The sequence below is a fragment of the Sapajus apella genome, unplaced genomic scaffold, assembly GCF_009761245.1.
Source record: "Sapajus apella isolate SASKATOON/1434 unplaced genomic scaffold, GSC_monkey_1.0 scaffold69, whole genome shotgun sequence".
Lineage (NCBI taxonomy): Eukaryota > Metazoa > Chordata > Mammalia > Primates > Cebidae > Sapajus > Sapajus apella.
In genome coordinates this window covers 10,831,420-10,839,376 of record NW_022437009.1, presented here as the reverse complement: position 1 = coordinate 10,839,376, position 7,957 = coordinate 10,831,420, and the positions used below count along the sequence as shown (strand labels likewise).

Sequence of the window (7,957 nt, the reverse complement as noted above, 5' to 3'; positions counted from 1 at the left end):
GCGGTGGCTCAAGCCTGTAATCCCAGCACTTTGGGAGGCCGAGGCGGGTGAATCACGAGGTCAAGAGATCGAGACCATCCTGGTCAACATGGTGAAACCCCGTCTCTACTAAAAAAAAAATACAAAAATTAGCTGGGCATGGTGGCGCGCGCCTGTAGTCCCAGCTACTCGGGAGGCTGAGGCAGGAGAATTGCCTGAACCCAGGAGGTGGAGGTTGCGGTGAGCCGAGATCGCGACATTGCACTCCAGCCTGGGTAACAAGAGTGAAACTCCGTCTCAAAAAAAAAAAAAAAAAAAAAACATAGGATTCAATGGCTTTTAGCATACAGAGTTGTGCACCCATTTGAGAATAAAGACATGTTTAATTTCCTTTTCTTTTTTTTTTTTTTTTTTTTTGAGACAGAGTCTTGCTCTGTTGCCCAGGCTGGAGTGCAGTGGCACGATCTCAGCTCACTGCAGCCTCCCCGTCCTGGGGTTCAAGTGATCCTCCCTCCTCAGCCTCCCCGGTAGCTGAGATTACAAGTGTGCGCCACCACGCCCAACTAATTTTTGTGGTTTTAGTAGAGACAGGGTTTCACCATGTTGGCCATGCTGGTCTCGAACTTCTGGGCTCAAGTTATCCACCCACCTCGGCCTCCCAAAGTGCTGGGATTACAGGCATGAGCCACCGCATCTGGCCTACATGTTCAGTTTTCTCTGAACAAAGGCATTAGTCCTTGACCCAGGGCTATAGTGGTCTGTCTAGGCTGTTGCTAGAGGGGGTGAGATAAAATGTTTAAATCTCATTTGGCTACTCTGAGTCCTGGAACACGCAGTAACTCTCATCCCATAGTCATCACCTGTTTCTGGCTGGGAATACAAATGAAGATTGTGGTGTATTCAAGCAGCAGGGATTTTTTTTTTTTTATGCCAACAAACATTTTTTTGTCTGACTACATTAAAGATAAGACTGACTATATTTACACAACAGAGAGTTTGTAACAGATTTTTTCAGCTTTGTGAAATTGAATTTATGTCTCTTCAGGACCGGTTGGATTTCCTTTTTACTCTGTATTCCAAGCGGTAATAGTTTGTTAGGGGATGGGTATTGCATGTCACTTTTTTTTTTTTTTTTTTTTTTTGTAAAAAAAAAACATACCTTACAAGTTGTTTTTCTTGAACATGGGTCTGGTGACTGGAGGAGTGAGTGGGAAATGTAAGTGTCCTGGAAGCTTAAACTGAAGAGGAGGAGGATTCCACATTCGCAGAGAGGCAGAGAAAAGAGCACAGACTTCCCAACGAGATAGTCATAGACTAGAAGCCTCTCACTACTTGTTGAGGAATCAGTCACTGACCAAAGCCTCAGTTTCCACAGGATACCTAACCCCCAAGATTGAATGAGGTCAAAAGAGATAACTCATAAGCCACTTCGCATGTTACTTCCCTTCCCTTCTGCTCAGGTTTCTTTCGGGGAGCATGAGGACAGCCACATAATAATAAATCCACAAATAGAAGTAAAATTAGCTTCTTTGGGTATGAGGTAGATTATGACAAACTAGATGTGCAAAAAATCCTAGACAATAAATATCAAGGGCCTACCCTTTCCCTGGGTTGCTGGATTTTTGCTTTCTTTTTCTTTTCTTTCCTTTTTCTTTCTTTTTTTTTTTTTTTTTTTTTTGTCTCACTGTGTTGACCAGGCTGGAGTACAGTGGCACAATCTCAGCTCACTGTAGCTTCAACCTCCCGGGCTCAAGTGATTCTCTCACCTCAGCCTCCTGAGCAGCTGGGACTACAGGCATGCACCATCATACCTAGCTAATTTTTGTATTTTTTGGAGAGACAGGGTTTCACCATGTTGCTGGTCTCAAACTCCTGGGTTCTAGAGATTGCCCTCCTTGGCCTCCAAAGTGCTGGGATTACAGGTTGAGGCCAATGTGGATATTTCTGCTTCAGTACTTCATTCTAGTTGAGGGCACTTGATCCCCAAAAAGAAGTCTCTCAGGTATTAATAGACGAGTTGGGAACGTCACAGACTTTTCAGAACGAATGGCACTAATGCCAGATGTTCTTCATCAGGGTCCTTAGGTAATGTCTAGCTTTCAAATAGGCCTCTCCCTGCCAGTGCTTCCTATGCCAGTATGAACCCCCTGCTCTGTGGCCAGAGCCCTTTTTCTTTGTTCATGAAAAGTTTTCTGGTAAAAGCCAGAAAACCTGCTAAACAAATTCTAAAAGACGGTGTGGCAGCTCATGCCTGTAATCCCAGCACTTTGGGAGGGCCAGAAGGAGGACAGCTTGAGGCCAGGAGGCTGAGGTTACAGTGAGCTATGATCGTGGATTGCACAACTGCCCTCCAGCCTGGGTGACAGAAGCATACCCTGTCTTAAAAATAAATAAATAAATAAATAAATAAATAAAAATTCTACAAGAGCTGGAACACTCAAAGCCATTTTTCTAACACATCTGACAGCACTCGAATGTGCCATCTCTGATGGCTCTTTATTGCTGTCAGGCAGGAGCAATTGGCAGCAGGTACCCACCTACACTCCAAGGCTGATTGTTTATGGCCCACATCTACTTTGACTGGGTGGTACCCGGGTTGTACTAGTAGTTAAATATTTTGAACACTGCCCCTGCTTATAGCATAAAGTCAAAACTCTAAGAAGGAAAGTAGAAAGGAAAACACATTCATTTGGCAACTCTGTGTCAAGCCTGGACTTAATGCTTTCACAGCATTGCCTTTTTTTCATTTTTATTACAGCCCTACTATCCCCATTACAATAGAAAAAGAAACTGTGCCTCCAACAGATTGAGTAAAGTGGCCTACAAGGTCCCTAGCAGCCCACACTGCCCACCCTCCCAACAGTGTTTCTACTACAACCACACTGAGCTTTTGACGGGCTCTCCATCATAAGCACTTTCATGCCTCCAGCTTTGGTGTGTGCTCCCTCTCTGTCCCTCTGTATCCTTTTCACCTCACAGATCCCACTTAGCCTTCCACGTCACCCCACTGTGGGATGTAACAGGGAATAAACAATCCCATGGGAGTACTGCTATTAATCTTCATTAATTCAACTGTACAATGCAACAAACAAGGAACAGACACTGTGCAATGCAACAAACAAGTAACAGACACAAGCTTGTGCAAGGCAACAAACAAGAAACAGACACTGTACAATGCAACAAACTTGCAACCGACACAATCAAGTTTGAAACTGCAGGGCAATGCAACAAACAAGCAACAGGCACAAGCTTGAAATTGCAGGGCAGGGAGAGCCCTGAGTAATGATCTGGAAATATTTTTAAGGGTTTCCCAATCACTGACGAAGAAGTAAAATACATTATCAGCTGACCAGGCAAGAACAAACTTACTTGTCTAAATCTTAAAGAAGACAATTGATGAACACGGAAGCACAGAGCAACAGTGAATATTAAGAGATAGAGAAACTGATTTAGGGTTGCAATACAAAACTTTGTGAATAATTTAAGAGCTATTCAAGGGGAATTCGGAATATAAACTAATTTTGTCTCGGTGCCAAAGTTAACAATCCCACATAAAATGCAATTCCCTATCCAAGTAGTTCAGACTTAATAGTAATTTCACTTTCCACAGTTGCAGTTACCCAAAGTTAACTTAAGTCAAAAAATATTAAATGAAAAATTCAAAATAAACTATTCGTAAATTTTAGATTGTGTGCCATTATGGGTGGCATAATGAAATCTTGTGCCATCTCACTCCTTCCCACCCGGGACATGAATCATCCCTTTGTCCAGAGTATCCACGCTGTCTACACTATCCACCCATTACTCACTTAGCTGCCGTCTCAGTTACCAGATCGAAAAAACACAGAATATGTAGGGAAGACAGTATATGTAGGGATCCGTACTATCTGTGGATTCAGGCATCCACTGGGGACTACTGAATGATACAGTATGGTGGGAGAATTGATATCTTACCCCAACTCTATCAGATGGAGAGGCTGGATCAAAGTCCCCCCAGGTCCTGGCAGCTTTCCCTGACCCACGCTATTTTTAAACGATTCCTGCTTAGTTGCTGAAGGATAACAACATGGACTTCCTTTGTTACTGTGTCTCTCTGATAGAAGGGAGTGGGTAAGCCAGAGCTGGAGATTGGGTGGTCAGTTCCTCCTGAAACGGTATCATCAATACTACTGTACTGTGGGAAACCAGAAGGGTGCCTAACCAATTTGCGGGGAGGGGTAAAAAGGATGCCAGAGAAGGCTTCCAGGAGAAAGGAGGAATTAGCTAGGTTGGAGAAACAGAGAAGAGAAAGGGAGTTCCAGGAAGAAGGAACTTGTGCAAAGAAAGGCTCAGAGGCAAGGAAAGGGAGCCACAAGTAGTTTGGAATGGGGAATTTGAGGGGAGGGTGTTAAGAGATAAAGAGGGCCAGCTGAGGTGGCTCACGCCTGTAATCCCAGCACTTCCAGCACCTTAAGAGGCTAAAGTGGGAGGACTGCTCCACCCCAGGAGTTTGAGACCAGCTTGGACAACATGGCAAAGCCCTGTATCTACCAAAACAAAAACAAAAATCAGTTGGGCGTGGTGGCACACACCTGTAGTCTCAGCTACTCAGGAGGCTGAGGTGGCAGGATCCCTTGAAGCTGGAAAGGTCGAAGCTGCAGTGAGCCATGGTTGTACCACTGTTCTGCAGCTTGGGGAACAGAGTGGGACACACACACACACACACACACACACACACACACGAGATAAAGAGGGAATATGTTAGAGAAGCTGGGAGAGGGGACAGATCATAAATGGCATTGCCACCCGCGTTTGGATTCCCCTGAGGGTAACAGGTATCCACAGAATACCTCTAGCAAGGGAGTGACAGGATTAGAATTGTTCATTGAACACTGAGAAATCCTACTCAAAAAAAAAGAAAGGAAAGAAAGAAAGAAAAATAAATAAATAAATAAATAAAAAGAAAGAAAGAAAGAATCCAAGACAGGGGAATACAAAGGGCTGCTGTAGTGAGGCCTAAGAGAACCCTTCCAAGTTAGCCAGCTCCAAATTGGGAAAATTGAGGTAGGCAGCTTTGGTGGGGTGCCCCGCACCCTCTTTTCTTGCTCCCTCTCTGCAGTCATTCTTTCCCCCTAGGCTGCCTGCTAGCTGTTCAGGATCCCCAAGGCAGTATCTTCACCCAGGACTCTGCTTGCTGACCTGCAACAAGCTTCCACCTTCTCAGCCTACTCCCCCGGAACCCACTCACTCAGGGGGGATATACAAGCACTTACCATGGGTAAGGCAGTGTGCTAGGTCCCGTGGGGAGAAAAAAAGCAAATACCCAATGGTCTCTGCCCTATAAGATCAGGCCCCATAGCATAGTCAGGGCTCTCACTGCCTGTTTTCCGCTAAGGAATGCTAGTAAAAGGGCAAAGCCCAAACATTAGGCTATCTTAGGTATTTACCTGTGTCCTGGTTTTGATTACATCACTTACCTTCTCTGGGCCTGTTTCCTTACATAGAAAATGAAAGGGTTAGTCTGGCTGGCTTCTTTTCCAGTCGGGGCTTCTTGAGCCCTTCAGTCCTCAGAGGCAGTACCCAAGAACATTCTTGGTAGTTGGGTTAACAGAAATCTCATATCCAAAGGTGGCGAGGCTTCACACCATCACTCCATAACTAAAGTTTTTGCATTGATTTGTTATTGCATTAGCTTCTGGCAGGAGTTACCTAGTGCAGCAACACTGCTTATTTCCTGCTGATCAGAATTTTTAGTTGGCAGCCATATAGATCTGACTAATAAAAAAGCCAAATGAATTATTATTTTTAAAAATTACGTTAGTTGAAAAAAAATATTTTAAAACATGAGGGACAAATTGATGAAAAGATCAGGAATCATTAACAGATAGCTAAAGTTCCCCTCCAACTCTAAAAATCCTATGATTCTGAGCTGATGAAGTATGCTATTATGTTAATTTATTATACTCATCAGGTAACATGAAATTTTTTTTTGAGATGGAGTCTCACTCTGTCACCCAGGCTGGAGTGCAGTGGCTTGATCTTGGCTCACTGCAACCTCTGCCTCCTAGGTTCAAGCCATTTTCATGCCTCAGCCTCCCAGGTAGCTGGGATTACAGGCATGTGCCACCCCACCCAGCTAATTTTTGTATTTTTAGTAGAGATGGGGTTTCACCATGTTGGCCAGCTGGTCTCGAACCCCTGACCTCAGGTAATCCACCCACCTCAGCCTCCCAAAGTGTTAGGATTACAGCACCTGGCCACATGAACATTTTAAAGGGAGATGTTTGTAATCTAATAAGACTAACTGTGAAAATTCATGAATAAATTTGGAGAAACTAGAAAACCAGGATCACTCATCGAATGACACTGATGACCTCCTTAAAGGGTTGACCCAGGGCCACTGGGACCACTTCAGCCCCAGAAACACCTGTCACTGTTTTTGAAACTTAATGGACAATACACTTTAGCAGTGCCTTCAATGACATGAAAGCAGGCAGCACCCCCATCACAGACCTTCCCCTCAGGAGGTTTCAGAGAACCCAACACTTTGAGGAGAGTCTTCTTAGATGTTTTCCTCGAGACTGCAGCTCCTCACCCTTCCTTTCCACTGGTTTTAAATGTAACACTGTAGGCAGGTTGAACCAAGGGGAGCAAACCCAGGCAAGCCCCTTTCCACTGCCTCCCTTAGGGTCTCTACTTACCTCTATCACTGTTTTAGCCCTGAACTACACTTCAGGGTTGGCTTGGCAGAGGCTTTTTGGGGAGCAGGGATAGTGTAAGAGGCCAAAAAAAGAAATCAAAAAAACCAACCCTGTTTTTCTCCTTTTAGTCACACATTCAACACAGAACATTTCTGTGACCAGATACAGGGGTGAGGGGCCCTGGGGGGTAAGTTCCTCACACACCAAGCGATTGTCCAGTGGACATTGGCTCAGCATTCTATAATTCAATTCGATTCTGATTCCGACACTAGCTATCCGGAGATAGTGTCAGATTCCACAGGGTAAGGGCTTGATCCCACTAGACTGCCACCCTTCAGATGCCAATTGCAAGTAGTAGATTTCACCTATACTTCTGACTCACCACTTACAGACTGAGGCTCCTACTACTCCCTCCTTGGGTCTGATTAATTTGCTGAGAAGGCTCACAGACCTCAAGGAAACCTTTACCAGTTTATTATAAAGGCTAGTACAAAAGATACAAATGAACAGACAGATGAAGAGATGGATAGGGCAAGGTGTTGGGGTGCAGAGCTTCCATGCCTTCTCTGGGCAAGACACCCTCTTGGCATTTCCACATGTTCAGCAACCCTGAAGCCCATCAACTCTTGTTGTTCAGTGTTTGTAGAGCTTGATGTCCAGCACCTCCCCTCCCCCTTTCCTGGAGGTTGGAGAGTAGGGATAAAAGTTCTGATCCTCCAATCACTTGGTCTCTCTGGTGGCTGCCCCATTCTCAGGTTATCTAGGGCCCCCATCCTAAATCACCTCCTTATTATAAACTCAGGTGTTGTCAAAGGGGGCTTATTCAGGAAATCCAAGGGTTTTAGAGGCTATGACAGGAACGAAGGACCAAAGGCCAATTATATTTCATATTATAGATAATATGATAGCTATGTCACACCCTCATCTCAGAAGTCCATGATGGTGTAATAAGATCAAGAAGGTCTTAGCACATCTAGCTCTGAGTAGGCATTGGGAGTGAGGCTTTAAAGTTTCTGCAAAGTGGAAGGATTGGGGGTGGGGGTGGGGAAACAGACCATCTGTTCCCAAATCCTTCAGATAATCTCGTTATCAGTGAGATTCTTTGATAACTTTGGCTTCAGTCAGCAACCAGCATGTTTCATTGTAAAGGCCTGAACATTATAAAATCAAAGTATGATACAAATCGTTCTTCAAGCCGCTTTCAAATTGACCCAAGACATGACCTCAACACCTTATACTGCATTCAAATCTGCTAAATGTCCCTTCGCAAGTTTTCTCTTTTCTCTCTGAAAGGCAAC

The 7,957-nt window shown here is 44.5% G+C and overlaps 1 pseudogene; it reads right to left on the bottom strand.

Moving 5' to 3' along the window:
- Nucleotides 1-2,162: 2,162 nt before the first annotated feature.
- LOC116531239 lies at nt 2,163-2,212 on the bottom strand (annotated as a pseudogene).
- Nucleotides 2,213-7,957: the final 5,745 nt, after the last annotated feature.